Raw genomic sequence first — 16,468 nt, forward strand, 5'->3', positions numbered from 1 at the left:
CAGAAGCTTCCTCCTCCAATGTGGTGCTTTCCTGCCCCGCCCCCTCTCCTGCGCCAATCAGTTGATGGCCCTAGCAAGGGGGAGGGGGAAGAGCGGCAGGCAGCTCCGTAGAGAAGGCAGAGAGAGGTAGGGATGGAGCCTTGGGGGAAGGGGTGGACCAGGCACATCCCTTCCTGCCCCCTGCCATGAGCTGCTCAGGGCAGGGGGCTGGGAGCACCCACACGAGCCGAGCACCGCAGCCCTTTGCCCTGACCCCCAACACACTCAGCCTTCTGCCCTGCATCCCCGCACACCCTCCAGCCCTCTGTCCTACACCCCTCACACCCTCCAGCCTTCTGCCCTTACCGCCTCCACACTCAGCCCTGACCCCCACACACACTCAGCCCTCTGTCCTACACCCCCACACCCTCCAGTCCTCTGCCCTGACCCCCCCACTCAGCATTCTGCCCTGCAGCTCCCATACCCTCCAGCCCTCTGCCCTGACCCCCCCCCCCACTCCACACACAGCCTTCTGCCCTGAACCCAGCACACCCCAACACACACCCAGCCTTCTGCTCTGCATCCCCACAGCCGCATCCCTCTGCCCTGACCCCCCACACCCTCCAGCCCTCACCCCCCCACACACGCAGCCCTCTGCCCTGACCCCACACACACACTCAGCTTTATGCCCTGCAGCCCCCATGCCCCCAAGTCCTCTGCCCTGACCCTTGAACCTCCTCACACACCCAGCCTTCTGCCCTGCACCCCGCAGTCCTCTGCCCTGACCCTTGAACCTCCTCACACACCCAGCCTTCTGCCCTGCACCCCCCAGGCCTCTGCCCTGAACTCCCCCCCCCAACCCCAACACACACCCAGCCTTCTGCCCTGCATCCCCACAGCCCCATCCCTCTGCTTGAAGCCTGGGGCCTTGAGCATACCAAGTGCCCCAAATGGTGGGGGAACCCTCTTGATCCCCACTAACTATAAGCTATATATTACCTACTAAAATAATAAACTATTTACAATATAGTACAGGTAGAATAAGTAGAGCTATAAAGCTACAGACTCAGAGGGGCATTAACTCAGACCGCAAGCAGCAGTAAGCAGCTAGAAGGGTGATCGGTCCACACTACTCCTTGGTTGAAAGTATGAGGCAGCACTGGGTGAAGGCTTGGAACCAGCAGACATTGCTATTGAAAAATTTGCTGTCCCCGGACACAAAGCACAGGAGTATCCACAAAGTGAATATCCATAGGGACCGGCACTCAAAGAAGAATGTAATTTTAGCATCCTTTATCTGGATAACCAACCAGAACTAGAAAGTAATGTGCTAAATTGCCTCTGAGTATGCTAAGCTGTTGGCATGACAAGGGTATAAATCTTTCACTCTAAACCTTTCTTCTAAAAGCATCCCAGAATTGAAATGCAGAATACACACTATAATAAGAATGATAAACCTATGATATGGTATCCCATGGCCTACCAACACTAGAAACATTGTGTAATGGGGTAGCATGCACCTCTCACAAGTGCCCCCTTCTGCTCGGGTGCGTCTAAAGTCTTTAAACATTCCCAACTGTGGTATTGGGCCATATCCCCAGGACTTCCTCCCTGGAGGTAATGGTTTCATCCCCTCCGGGCTCTGACAGCCCTAGCTCTCCAGCAGGGCCACTAAGTAGTTCAGATCCCTTTCTGGGGGTTTATTGCTGTCCAACTGTAGGCCAATTCCCCAGTGGCCTATGGAGGGGACCAAGACCCACCTACTACTCCAGGTCTCACCCCAGGGATCCTAAGAATAGTAGCTATGCACCATCATGTCCCTTTAACAAAACTGTTTTCAGTTCCCTGTGCTACTTCCCTATGGCCTCGGCCTGCACCCTGCTTCACCCAGCAGCCAGCCAGAAGCTCTTTCCTCACTCCCCTGGTCTCTGCCAGCACAGAGTGTCTGTGGTGCTGCTGCAGTTCCCTTTGTCCAGACAGGAGCACCATCTTCACGTCTGTGGCTCCAGCTGGGAACTGCCTGTCACTGGCACTACAGCTCCTTTTCATATGGCCCTATTGGGCCCTGATTGGCTGCTTCCTGCAGCCTCTCTGTTTGGCTAGCCCTTCACAGCCTTTCTAGGCTACCTGGAAGACTTAGCTCCACTGCTCCTTTCCTGGGACGCATGTGGCAGGATCCTGAGGCCCCGAGGAGGGCCTCTGAGCCTAGTCCACCCTGTCAGACACTGACAGACCAAAATAAATATTTTCAGAACCAATAACTTTACTAAGCACCAGACTGAGGCCATTGAATTTTCTTTCCCTCCACAATCCTTCACAGTGCCATGAAGGTCAGCAGTCGTGGGCTCTGTCAGACAAACAGGAGGAGCAAGTGGTAAAGGAACTCTGAGAATTCCTTACCTCCAACCTCAAGGCATTCAGATCTATGGTTCAGTCAGGAAAAAGTATTTGGGTGAAAAAATGATGGCCTAAATATTTAGAAACACAAAACATTCTCACAAGAATGAGTTTCACACACTGAAAACTGCACAAACTCTGTGTAATGGAGTGGCACGCACCTGCAATGTATTTCCATACACTACTGCATATGACAATCCTGAATTGCAAGCACATACTGGGTGTTTTGAAGTAGGAAAGTGTGCACAGTTCTTAAAGCATGGGCCTATCTGTGAAGCAAAAACCTGAGACAGGTTATATGATTCTATTCCAGCCAATTGTCTTGGGTTCAGCTCTTTGAAGTCCTTCCCTCCTGGCAGTCTAACCCCTTCTCCTTTACCTTCATCCAGTTTAACATAATTATAATGATTATTTATGCATTCCTCTACCTTAGTTTACCTGCCTCCTCTTTGACAGTTGGTGTTCTTTAGCTGCAGCAGCTGGCAGCTGCTTTCAAGGCTCATAAGAACTAAGGTTACTCTTCACCACCTACTTCAGTGATTTAATGGAATTTCTAAAGCAAGCTGGCAGAGCACTGTAACCCACAGTAGCTGTAGCTTCCACAATCTAGTGAAGAAAAAGGAACCCAACTAAGAAGGTGCAAAATCTCTTTCAGAACTATGTTCTTATTCCTTTTAGACCGGTGACAATCTAAGCCAAAGAGAGTATGGAGTAAGTCATGGAAAGCATGATAACTGTTTTTTCTAGTGAGATTATTTACAATAAGTTGAAGAATCTTTTTTCTGAACATCTGAATTATACTTAAATATATTCCATTGCCTGAAACAACTGGTGCCATATTCTAAAGCAGTTCCTAAAGTTTTTTTTAAATTGTAGACAAGAACAAGTATTCCCTGTTTTACAGCATGATGTTCTGAACATACAAGCATAAAAACAATGCTCAAATTCAAAGATAATGTTCTACTTCTCCAGTAAGAGAGTGCTTACATACAAAATCATTTCAGGTTTGTTTCAATAACCATATGATAGCTACGGTTAGAATTCCCTTTCTCCCACCCACCCCAACAACTACAGGTAGAGGCTCTTGTCACTACCAATCATAGAATATCAGGGTTGGAAGGGACCTCAGGAGGTCATCCAGGCCAACTCCCTGCTCAAAACAGGACCAATCCCCAACTAAATCAATGTAGGTTGTTTGTGAAAAAAGGTCTTGAATACTGAGTTTATTTTGAAGACTGGTATTTCAATCTGCAAAACATGAAGGGAAAATACCACAAACAAATGCACAGTCACAAGTCAACAGCTGCCACTTTTTGTAATAGAAATTGATTAGTTTCTTTTAAAGTCAGAAGAATGCCAACAACTTTCAGGGATGCAAAGTATGTGTCAGTTGTTTCTAAGAAACCTCTAAGTTACATTCCTGGATTCATTTTTCAGAGACTTAGCATCAACATTCTCAATCATGGTAATGATGTATAAAGAATATCCCTGAATAGGATAATGTTAAGTCACAGGCATTCTCAAACTTCAGTACACCTCAACCCCCTTCTGACAACAAAAACTACTACACAACCCCAGGAATTGGGAATGAAGCCTGAGCCCAGTCCCCAAGCCTCGCTGCCCCAAGCAGGGGAGCCAAAGCCCCAGCACAAGCCCCAGCACCCTAGGGGGGGAGGGTGGCAAAGCCCAAGGGCTTCAGCCCCAGGTGGGGGGCTTGTAACCTGAGCCCCGCCACCCAGGGTTGAAACCCTCAAGCTTTGGCCCTGGGAGGTGGAGCTCAGACTTAAGTCTCAAGCCTTAGCAAGTCTAATGCCAGCCCTGGTGACCCCATTAAAATGAGGCCACGACTCACTTTGGGAACTAACTCCCAGTTTGAGAACCGCTCCTCTAGGAATAAAAGCCATCAAATCGAACTCCACTTGAAAACTTGAACAGAGGCTGCCCCTTCTTTGAAATTCATACAGTTGGGTCTGTATTAGGTGGACATGCTGATTCTAAAAGGTAGCTTGGCAATCAGTAAAAGCTTTAAGATGCAACAAGGCTTACTGACTACCAGTGTGAACCAAAGTATACATGAGCACTTCAGTTTTAAATAAATTGACTGTGCTGACAAAAAGCTGTTATAAAATTAAGCAGTACTGGATAAAATTTTAAACCTTAAGTACATAAAGTAAACATACATCCATATTGTCAACTGGATTGACTACACAAAAGTGGCCTGATTTTCAAGGGTGCTTAATTTCTTCAGCACCTGAAAATTAGAGTTGATGAACAACCATAAAAGCTGGCTGACTTTCATGTAGGTGAAAACAATAATAATTCAAATGTTAACTTTAGACACTCAAATTTGGGGGGAGGGTGGGAAGAGAGGGAGGGAGAGAGAGAGAGAGAGAGGGGAGAAAGGCCACTTGTTCTTTACTTCAATACAGAAGGAAAGCAGGTTCTTATGGTTAAGGTACTGGACCAGGATTTCAAAGATATGGGTTCTGTCATCAGCCCTGCCCCAAACTTTCTATCACCTGAGCAAGTATCTTAATCTGTCCTTCAGTTCGCCATATGTAAAATGAATATATATGATTTAACTATTAGGCTTTATCTAAATAGAATGTTTTCTCTAGGTTTTGTATAAACAAATTCAGACTAGCATGGACTATGTATAAACAAATCATTCTTGCTACATTTGGCACTACAGAGTGCTTCTCAAGTACAGTAGTAAGTCACTGTTGAATTTAGGGTCCATGAAGAGCTCTTTTAAAACATACGCCAAGGTCTAAGTAATAGGTATAGAGTGTCCTGGGGAGGGGCGGGAGAAGGACAAAACATAGGCAACCATCTGAACTGACTGTATATATAATAGCAAGTAATTTCTTGCCCTGAAACACATCTGTTCCGCCTCTGCATGACTCTCACATTTTAAACTAACAGGAACATATGCCATAAATTTGTGGTTTCAAGGAACAATGGCCCCAGATTCATCCTTGAACAAAAGGATCCTATGACGCCTGTGTTTTAGAAGACTTTCAAGATCCTGTTTGCTGGCCAAGCGTGATAGCTGAGAGTGACAGTGCCTTGTATAGGGGAAAGCAGCAGTCATATTCCTGAGTTTTGAAAAACATTTCAGAGAAGTCCGTATTTGCTAAATGATCTTCACCTTTAAGTTTTTTGGGCACTGTTCTGTGTATGAGAGTTCTGAATTTCCAGTGTACAAGTCTTTCCTTTAATAGCAGCATTTTAACAGGCTATTTCCACAATTACTTTGTTCTTCTATTAAAAGGTGGTGGGTGAGCGCTTTGAATCCAGGGTGCTACTCAGGAAGACTTTGAAATTACCTGTACTGAACATAAGGATATAACCCTATAGCCTGGTGATCTGCTATCCAGAAATTTTAGATGTCACTCAATGGGGTACATAGAGCATGCAGAAGATCTGTAGCGGCCTATGGTCCCTTTAAATTCCCTATATAATCTCAGACAAAGTTGCTGACTTCTTAATCAAGAAAATATTTGCTTTGGAACAAAGACACTTAACATCCAGTCACGTCTTTGTTCCCTAGACTTGTATAATGATCCCCTAAAAATATTTTTTTGCCTCAATTTCTTGTAAAAACACTTAACTAAGAGTTGAGTCAAGACCTAAAGCACAGAAAATCACAAGTTATCTTGTTCAAGAAAAACAAGAGCGCTAGTGCACAAGGACAGATTTTGCGATGAGGGTAATTCTGTAGTTAATTATCTCCCCACAGATATGTATAGATGATATCATTTTATTGACATATGCTTGGAACAGCCGCCTTACTCTCACATAGTGAAACAATGATGTATGCAGGTTATCCAATACAACTGCCAGAAACTACGCCATATGAACTACATCATAGAGTCATGTAATTCTGAATATGCCACAAATTATTTTTATAAATGAAAACATTATTTTACAGTTTGAAATGTTGCTATTTTTCATATCCCTCCACCTGAAAGGCAATGTGTCTCAGCTATCATGAATCAAACTATAAACTTTAGAGGGAAAGAAAAATTGTAACAAGTATATTTTAGAAGCCTGCAAGTGCCCTCAAGTAGTTTTTCTGTACTTAATGATCTGATTTTTAAGTCATCACAGAAACTTTCAGAGCAAGAATCAAATACCATAAGAGATTCAGAATCTTCCTTTTTTCAATACAATGCTCTGGTTTCTAGCCTTCTTGCATGTCTTGAAATACAACTCTACCTCGATATAATGCTGTCCTTGTGAGCCAAAAAATCTTATTGTGCTCTATAAGTGAAACCGCGTTATGTTGAACTTGCTTTGATCCACCGGAGTGCACAGCCCCCACCCCCTGGAGCACTGCTCTACTGCGTTCTATCCGAATTCGTGTTACATCGGTTCGTGTTATATGGAAGTGGAGATGTATCAGACTTCTTAATTAGTGACTTGCTCAGGAGTGAATATGGGTTCCCACCTGAGTGTTGAAACAGTTGAATGTTTAAAAGGAAAATTCCACATTTTGTAAAATACAAGACACACTTCCCTAGCAAGTGTGTGTGGGGGGGGGGAGCGGGAGGGAGGCGCAATGGGGAAGAAAGGAGGAGTTAAGTGGAAGCTGCTTATAGACTTGAAGTCTCAGAAGTAATGTTGCAGAAAATAGTTTAGGGGGCACCTGATTCAGATTCCTACTCATTCCACGTCTGTCCTTTTTGCATCTGAGTGGACTGACACACAGATGGCTCAAATGGGCACCACATTCAATGGGTCGCTCCATTTAGATAAAAGTCCAAGATATGCTTGACTTTGTTTCTTCTCTAGCTAGACAGCTCTTCTTCCAGCTACTGAACTTGCATAATTAGCACATGATTTTATCACTAGGTTAGCACTTTTCAGATAACTGAATTACCTGACATTTTTCTGAATGTTGTTAGCCAGACATCTGTTGCATCTAATAATATTTATACATTCAGTTGTACCTTTGTGGCTCTCTTCTCCAACAACAATTTAAAGACTATTTTCTAAATCATTCTTTTTGGACAACTGGTCTACGCTCACTGGCATATGTGATAACTCTGCAAACAAGTCTTGACAAAAGACTCCTTCCATGCCTGCCATCTGCTAATTAATTCTTGAGTTTGTTTCACTATTGTATTTGGTATACATGAATTCTAAATACAGCTAATGGATTTTGCAATTACCCAAGAAAAAAAAAAAAAGAGATATTCAAAATAAACCTAAACCAGAAAATATTTTGAGGAAAAAATAAACAAATTTACAAAATCAAAACAGAATAACCTAATCATGTTTGACAACCAGAACTATCTCAAAAGGACTTAGATAATCATTACAATCAACCATTACTGCTACTTAAAATTAAACAAAAATAATAAAGGACTGATTCAAACACCTTAATTCTATCCAAAGATGGATAAGTAGCAACAGTAATATAGTGCCAACTGCATAAATCTATCACTAAAGCAGATGATCCTCACAGAAAGATATTACAACTCCAACAGTCTTTGCCACTTCCCTGATGAACACTGCACAGTCGCAAACATTTTCCATATAAAATACTAGTAGGCAGAAAAGAAAACTACATAAATACAATAGCAGATGAATTAGGGACACATGAAATACACAGTATACCACATAGATTCTAACTGTCTGCAGTATTATTAATTTTTTCTTTTTTTTCCCAGGCATTTCATGATTTCAAAATGTTTCTGAATTTTAAAGCGACAAATACTTCTGTCAGTCTATAAGGTGCCACAGGACTCTGTCGCTTTTTACATATCCAGACTAACATGGCTACCCCTCTGAAATCTGAATTTTAAGATGCTTGCAGAATTATCAGAGCTTCATAAATTGAATAATAGAAGGCTTGCACTATTGTAACTACGTTCCATATAAAAACTATAAAAAGATACTTGTTTCCCCTACCCTGTAAGGATGATTTCAAGTTACTGATATCTCTGTGACAGAGTATGAGCTGAATATACGGACTAAGATAAGGACTGAAAGCGTACTATATATAATTATTAATATTAGAAAATGTCTCACTTCCCCCCCCCACTTGTGTATTTTGGATACTTAACAGCACTTACTGTATAGATTCCAAGATCAGATGGGACCATTGTGATCATCTAGTCTGGCCTCCTGTATCACACAGGCCATTGAACTTTCCCAGCATACCATATATACTCGTTCATTAGCCCGTCCATTTATAAGCCGACACCCCCCCCCCCAATGAATAGGTAAAAATAGCAAAAACTGTATGACACTTTCATAAGCCAACCCTATATTTCAGGGGTTGGGCCCGTCAGTGTAAGCCGCTGGCGGGTCAGGATGACTTGTTTACTTGGAGTGTCTGCAGTCATGGAGCCCCTCAGCTCCCTGTGGCCGTGGTTCGCCATTCCCAGCCAATGGGAGCTGTGGGAAGTCACCACTGGCTGGGAACAAGGAACTGCGGACACAGGGGGCTGAGGCGCTCCATACCTGCAGATGCTCCCAGTAAACAAAACAACAATGTATTAGATATTCAATTCAATGATTCCATAGAGTTTAAAATCATCAAATTCTGGTGTAGACCCATTTATAAGCTGACCCCCATTCCTTGATGCATCATTTTTTTACCAAAAATGTTTGGCTTACAAACAAGTATATACAGTAATTCACAGAGAATCTTTTAAAAAAATCAAATCTTGATTTAAAAATTGTCAGTGATGGAGAACTATTAGTGATGGTAAATTGTCCCAAGGATTAATTTCCCCAACTGTTAATAATTTACACCTCATGTCCATTCTGAATTTGTCTAGCACCAGCTTCCAGCCATTAGATCGTGTTTACCTCCCTCTGCTTAGACTGAAGAGCCTACTATTAAAGAGACGTTTCTCCATATAGATAGATGCTTATAGTCCATAATCAAGTCACCCCTTAACCTTCTTTCTTACACTAACTAGGTTGTGCTCGTTAAGTCTATCACTATAAAGCATGTTTTCTAATCCTTTAATGATTATCACAGCTCTTCTGAGCTCTCTGTAATTTATCAACATCCTTCTTGAATTGTGGGGACCTGAACTGGGCACAGAATTAAAGTAACTGTTCAACCAGTGTCAAACACAGCAGTAATATATCCTCCCGACTCCTACTTGATATTCCCCTTCATATTTATATCCCAGGATCACACTAACTTTTGGCTATATCTTCATCATTTGTGCTCATCAAAGGAGCAGCTCACTGGCCTACCACAGGTATTACATCATTGCCGTATATTATTCTCTTGTCTGAGCTCTTCAGGGTGGATACCACCTATGGTTAAGAAGAACAAAATGAGTTCTGAACTCCTCCATCCTTAGGCTGGTACTATGCAGGGGGTCTATGAATGGAATAGCCATACAGGAATATCTGTGCACCATGGATAAGACCAAATGGTGGAGCTACATTTACTTGACTCCACTGGCCCCAAGACTCCAAGGAACTAATACTAAGGGGTTGTAGCTGCTATCCCAGAACAAGCCTCAAGTTCTGTGATCTGGATTGCTGTGTGTGTAGATGACACCTCTGTAACCCTGCTGTATAAAGCCCAATTTCTTAGGTTTTATGCAGATGGAATGGATGTCACTCTCTGATATTAACATTATATATGAAAACAAATTTATACACATACGCGCATATGCATGAAAAATATATGATATAATATATATATATATATTATGCCTATATAGCTTGCTGTGCTCTGCAATGGAGAGCAGCAGCGGGCTTGATATGAGGCATAAGATCATGGAAAAACTAGCTACAGTCAATCCTCTGAGAACCGATTACCAAGGTCCGAGTGGAAGTACCATCAGATAGTATGTTAGATAATGCCAATAGAGCCTCATCTACAATCCTACTACCCACATAACTCAAGAACCAATGAAATGGTATACGCTCGCTACAGCCTCTGTAAATCCTGGAGAATGCTTGGCTACAGATGCAAAGAAGAACACAGTATGTACCACACCCGGAAAAATGAGGTTGGAGGATAAGATCAAGGCGACTCGGAGAGAAGTTAGTCAGCTGGTGGAACTAAGAAGGGTGTAGAGATTAAAGGAATAGACTTGGCTGTACTGAAAATACAAGGGCCTGACTCCATCTGAAGCTAGAGACTGCTAAACAAACGGCTCACGCACTGGCTACCAGGCTATAGGAGGATACACTAGAGAAGTCAGAGGCCAAAAAAAGTAAATGCCCTGTCTCCAAGGACACATCCAAGGATGTACTCCCAATGCAGTTGCAACAACACAATACGGCAAGAGCACCAGCGCAGAAACTGAACAGTATGGAAGAACATATGGAGAAAGAGAAGATCATAATTGTTTTACTTTTTTTTTTTTTTTTTTTTTTGGTTTGATTTGTTGGTTTTTTTGTTTTTATTGAATGTGTTTCAGTGCAAAGTGGCTGCAGGATGAGAAAGAGCACAGCATCTCCCAGAAAGAAACATCACCATAACAGTGGAGACTCCACATCAGGTCAAGAAATGAAAGCTTGACAGCACCTGGACCAGACATGATCACACCTACTGGCTAAAGAAATTAACAGCAGTGATGAAACGCCTAGCAGCACACAGATGACCACTGCTACAGCAGGCTCCACACAAACTGGCTAACACAAGGAAGGACAGTGTGATCATGAAAGACCCTGCAAGGGGACAGAACGGCAACTGAAGGCATAATACCTGCTCCCCACAACATGGAAAGTCCTATAGGCATCATAGTGCAAGCTAGCAGGACCAACATGGGCAGTAATGAGCAAGTCAAGAAGGGCATTGGGAAACACCAGAGGCTCAAAGACACCAGATTGCTCATAGATAGAGCAGTCGCCAAGACATCAAGGTCTAGACAGACCAATAGGAGCCAGCTGGATTGACTATAGGAAGCTATGACTCAATGCGCACACACGTGGATGTGAATGTCTGGGCTATACAAAGTCAACAGGACCTAAGGACCTTCTCAAGAATCAATGGACTATGGAAGACAAACTAGAAGTCAACTCAAGCAACTTGCACAAGTGGCCATCAAGTGCGGCATATACAAGGTGATGCACTGTCCAGCTGCTGTTTGCAAGGTTAAACCCTCAGCAGATAATCAGAGGATGATAAGGTACATGGTTCAAGGAGTGGACTACCATCAAGCCACCTCCTCTACATGGATGACATCAAGTGTATGCTAAGAATGAACGAGACATCGACTCGAATCACCTGAGCGCGATACAGTGAAGGAATATCGGGATGTCATTCGGACTGAGAGAAGTGTGGCAAGGATGGTAGTGAAGAGAGGGAAGGTAGTCAGACTGATGGGGTGGAACTAACAGCGGCCACATAGCAGACATACAGAGCAGCTACAAGTACCTTGGCACCCCGCAGTCATATGGAAACCACGATGAGGAAGCAAGGAAGACAGCAAACATCCAAGTATCACCAAGGATAAGAGACAGGTCTGAAGAGCAGCTCAGTGGGAAGAAAAGATCAAGCTATCAACGGATAGCCCTGCGGTCATCAGATACCCTGCCGGTATAAGTGAGCTGCAAAAGGAGGACATGAGGTGCCGATGTGAAAACCCGGAAGCTCCCACAAATGCACGGAGGTTTCCACCCCAAGTCCAACACCCAGAGACTGTATACCAGCCGGAAAGAAGGCGGGCGGGGCTTGGTGAGCGTCAAGGCCACTATCCTGGATGAATACGGAACAATCAGGAGTACATCAGTAAAGATGGCCCCCAAAGATAGCTGTGAGAGAATGCCTGAGGCAGCAGCAGACATGGGAGGAACCAAGCAGAAGAAGTGCCATAGAAGACCAGACCCTTCATGGGATGTATACCATCGACAGATAGCTGAGGTGGCTGAATTGGGAATCTACAGTTGGCTGGAAAGGCTGGACTAAAAGACAGACTGAGGCACTGATTCATAGCAGCAAGGAACAGGCATGAGCAAAGATCATTGAGCAGAGGGGTCTACCCACACTAGAGAGGACCCAGTGCAGGACTGTGCAGAGAGGCCTCAGAGACTAGTCCAACACATAGTGGCAGGGATGTAAGATGCGCACAGAACAGCATACATGAAGGCACAACAAGTGGCTGGCATTGTGTACAGGACATCTGCAGCGTATGGCTAGACCTCCCAAGACCAGATGGAGATTCGCAGAAAGGTTGTGGAGAATAGCAGGCTAATTCTGGGACTTCCAGATCAGACGGACAGGGCAGGTACTGGCCAAATCAACCAGACATCGTAGGTAAATAGACAGGGAGCAGAAGACAGCAGTGGGTGATAGATTAGCAGTGCCATAGTGACTAGCACATAGGAAGAAGGAATATGAGCAAGCTGGAGAAGTACCAGGGCTGAAAGAGGAATAGATAAGGATGTGGAAGTGAGGCCAAAATGGTCCCAGTGGTGTAGGAGCCCTCGGGGCTTGACTCCTAAGCTGGGTGAGTGGCCTCCAAGCATCCCAGGAACAACATCAGAGCTCTCTGTCAGAAGAGTGCAGTGCTAGGAACAGCTAAGCTAAGATACTGCGCAGAACCCTCAAACTCCCAGGCCTCTGGTAGAGGACCCGAGGTTGAGGAAGACACATACCACCCATAGGGGTGAGAGGGGAATTTTTTTCTTTTTTTATATATATATGCACTAATGTATATACCTCACCAAAAGCAGTGTCTACAAATCTTGGAATTTCATTCACTTTTTTCAAGAAGGGTATGACAAATTCAGTGTCATCTGTTGCTTAGTAACAAGAGAGAAGCAAGTACAGTTAAGATCTTGTGCTCACCAGCACAAATACAATTTCAGTTTCCTAGCCAGTCTCAAAATTGCAATGAGATTTTTAACTCACTTAATATATTAGTTACAACAGTAAACTTAGAGCATCTGACTTTTAGCCAGAAAAGAAAAAATCTGAAGTTAAAACTACCACCACATCCTTCTATTTCACCCATGTGTATCAATATTGCTGATTAGATAAAAACCTTCCTTTGCTCCTACGTCTGTATTCCCCTCCTTTAACACATGTAATCAGTCCATTAACAATAGTGGTGGCAGCATACTTCCATGAAAATGCTTACAAGTATAAAATTAAGCGTGCAATGGCCATATGCTCACTGAAAAATATGTATTTTACAGTATCTGTCTACCTTTGTTTTTATGTGGAACACAGTTACAATAGTGCAAGCCTACTTTTCTTTAGACTGACAGTGTTTAAAAATTAATATGAAATCTAAATATATTAAAACCTTTTCTGTTTTGTTAGTTAATAAAATCAACAAGACCACCAAAATAGCTTAATAAATATTAGGCAATCTGAGATCCTAAAATTATGAAATGGAAAATTATTTAAGTCTAAACTACAAGTTATTTTTATCAAATTCTAGTATACTTTTGTAAAAAAAAAAATTTACCTAAAAAGGTAAAAAAACATACAATTCCTCATACATTTCCAGCATCTCAGACTACAGTGGATAGGTTTGAAAATCCATAGTACAATTCCATTTGTGTAAATATTTTCAAAGTTAAGAAGAAGGATATTAGCAAACCAAAAGTTTCTAGAGGATTTAATGCTTTTTGTTATTAAGGTACACTGTGGTAATCACAATGTTTAATATTTTGCAACACCTTTGCAGGTATATTTAAAATTATGAAAATGAAGTTTTGAGCCTTACATTTTAAGTTTTTAGATACAAATGTTCTGAAATTCCAAGATGATCTCTTGCATTCATGGACTAAAATGCCACAAATTCATTCTCTAGTTGTCAGGCTGAACTTATTACAATGGATGTTACACCATCTTATGAACTCCTAAAACATTACAAAAGTAATGCAGTGGGAGAATTCAACAAAATTTGCACTAACTCAGTTAAAGCACTTCAATGCAATAAGTAGAAAATACAAAGTGATATTGATTGATGATTGTGGAAACATTGTTTGACCTATAATAAAATATGCATAACTGAAGACTATAAAATTTATGGTTAAAGATAATACTGCATTGTTCCTGCTGTGATTAAATTATAGCACCTACAGAAAATATATCATGACCATAAAACATGCTAGATTATACCAGCTTTTAAACTGCACATGACTAAATTTTAGTGACCATGGCATGTTTTAAAAACTAATGTATATTGAAATGCTGTAAATATATTTCATTTGAAATGAGCATTTTCAAATGACAAACCACATTAAGTTCCTCTATTTTTCCTAATTTAAAAATCAATTTTAAAAGCTAAATCCAAACCTATACCTACTTAATGAGGTTTTCCCCCCTAAATTACAGGCTTCATCTAATAGCTACAGTTAATAAAATGCTTTATTAAAAAAAAAAAATCAGTCTGACATAGTATTTTTTCCACCCATCTTCACAAAACTGTTAAAACTGGTGAAAATAATCAAGTCAACTGGCAGTTTTCTCAATATTCAAAATTAGCATATTCACTTATCACCTATGGAAAAAAGTCTCTGGAAAAATTACACTGGCATTCCATAACTCATTTAAATAATATATAAGGAGGGCACACAACAGACCCCCTACCCAAATCTACTCCAATTCCAAAGAGAAATGGGCTTCTGAGAGCAGGATATCAAGAAACATGATATCCTACTCTCACTTCATTATTTTGCAAGAGAAACTCATAAAAACAAGCTTGTCTTGGACAATACATTCTACGTAACATAAAATAAAGAATTAAATACTGGGCATTTCAGCTACAATCTTATTAGTTTTAATATAATATATTGTAATATCTGACAACAGAAAACCTGAAGTATATTCATAAATTTCACTCACTATTCGACAAGGGAAAATTTTATTAGATATTTATTTCAAAAGAACTGTAAATGTTATCTTTCTGTCAGAATGTGTCTCGTGGTTCTTTTGCAATGAATATTAGATAACCAGTTTATTTTTGAAGAAAACAGAAGTCTGCCCTGTTAAAGAGAAATCAGAATCAGTATATGCATCTATGTTCAGATTGCACATACACTGTATATTGTGTAAAAATATTTTCATAACATTTGATTTTGCTAGTTTCATTCCAAAGTTCAGGGCAAGGCTGACAAGGTATAAGTGAGGTGAAGTGCTTTGTTCTCATAATGAAAATGAGCTAAATGTTCAGTAGGCCTCAAAACCTTTGCTCTAATTATGTCCGTTTCAAAACACTGTATTGTAACTGATGTCTCATTCAAAGATTGAGTATTCTTAAAAGAGTCTGAAGCTTACAACAGTAATAAGACTTAGCAGCAGGAAGAATTTCATTAGACCTACTGTTCAGTTTGGCTTGGATCCTACATGCTCCTCACATTCTGGACTAATCCATGAATTTCTCGCAACTCCACCCCCCTTTTCCTGGAATCCACTTCCTGTTCACCCTTCACCTTAAGTATGCACACTGGAGGCCAATAGCCTGAAAGCTACTGTTAACTCTGGTTTCTGTTACTCATTCTCCTGGCAGGGAGCTCAGAGCTCTGCTTCCTTTGCAGTACAGTATGCAGAGTAATAACTAGGATCATATTTCACCGCTGACTGCCATCCATGCATCTCCAGGTTATGGAGGCTTTTTGCTAAGACAGAACTGACGGAAGCGACCAAAAAACAGCCACTATAGACTGTCTCTCATGATCTTAAAACTAGTATGTTTACTAAAAATGATCAACATCTTAAGAAAACACCTATATTTCATCTTAGCTGATCAAACCACTACGTAGCCTAGACATGTGCACATACAGTATGTATCAGATCTATAACAACATTTACGAACAGCAAGATTTTTTTTAAAGAATGTAGCAGTAAAAGAAATGCAAACAAATATAAGCAGAGAATGAACTAATGAAGTAGCAAACATAAAAACAAAAATGAACTATGCTGCAACAAAAATGCTTTCATTTTTTAATGTCATGTCACAAATGGAAATGGTAAGTAAGGTGAAGGACAAAGTGAAAGACAATTTTGTAAAACACTTTTCCCTAACATGAAAAACAATTTGTCACTTTCCTCATAGACACTGTTTGGCTTGTTGCCTCAAATTAGAGAGAATGTTAAAAAAAAAAAAAAAAGTGCATCGGTAAGAGGAATCTAAAATGGCAAAATAAT

The 16,468-nt window shown here is 41.5% G+C and overlaps 1 protein-coding gene across 10 annotated transcripts in view; it reads right to left on the reverse strand.

The window, feature by feature from the left end:
* CHD9 (chromodomain helicase DNA binding protein 9) overlaps positions 1-16,468 on the reverse strand; it is a 217,122-nt gene that overhangs the window by 166,848 nt on the left and 33,806 nt on the right. The window contains exon 1 of one of the 10 annotated variants that reach the window (XM_032805372.2): positions 15,644-15,728. The exons of the other annotated variants lie outside the window; for them this stretch is intronic. The gene's annotated coding sequence lies outside the window, so the exon portion shown is untranslated. Of the gene's footprint in view, positions 1-15,643; positions 15,729-16,468 lie in introns of those variants that run through there. 10 annotated transcript variants of the gene reach the window in all.

The sequence above is a fragment of the Chelonoidis abingdonii genome, chromosome 19, assembly GCF_003597395.2.
Source record: "Chelonoidis abingdonii isolate Lonesome George chromosome 19, CheloAbing_2.0, whole genome shotgun sequence".
Lineage (NCBI taxonomy): Eukaryota > Metazoa > Chordata > Testudines > Testudinidae > Chelonoidis > Chelonoidis abingdonii.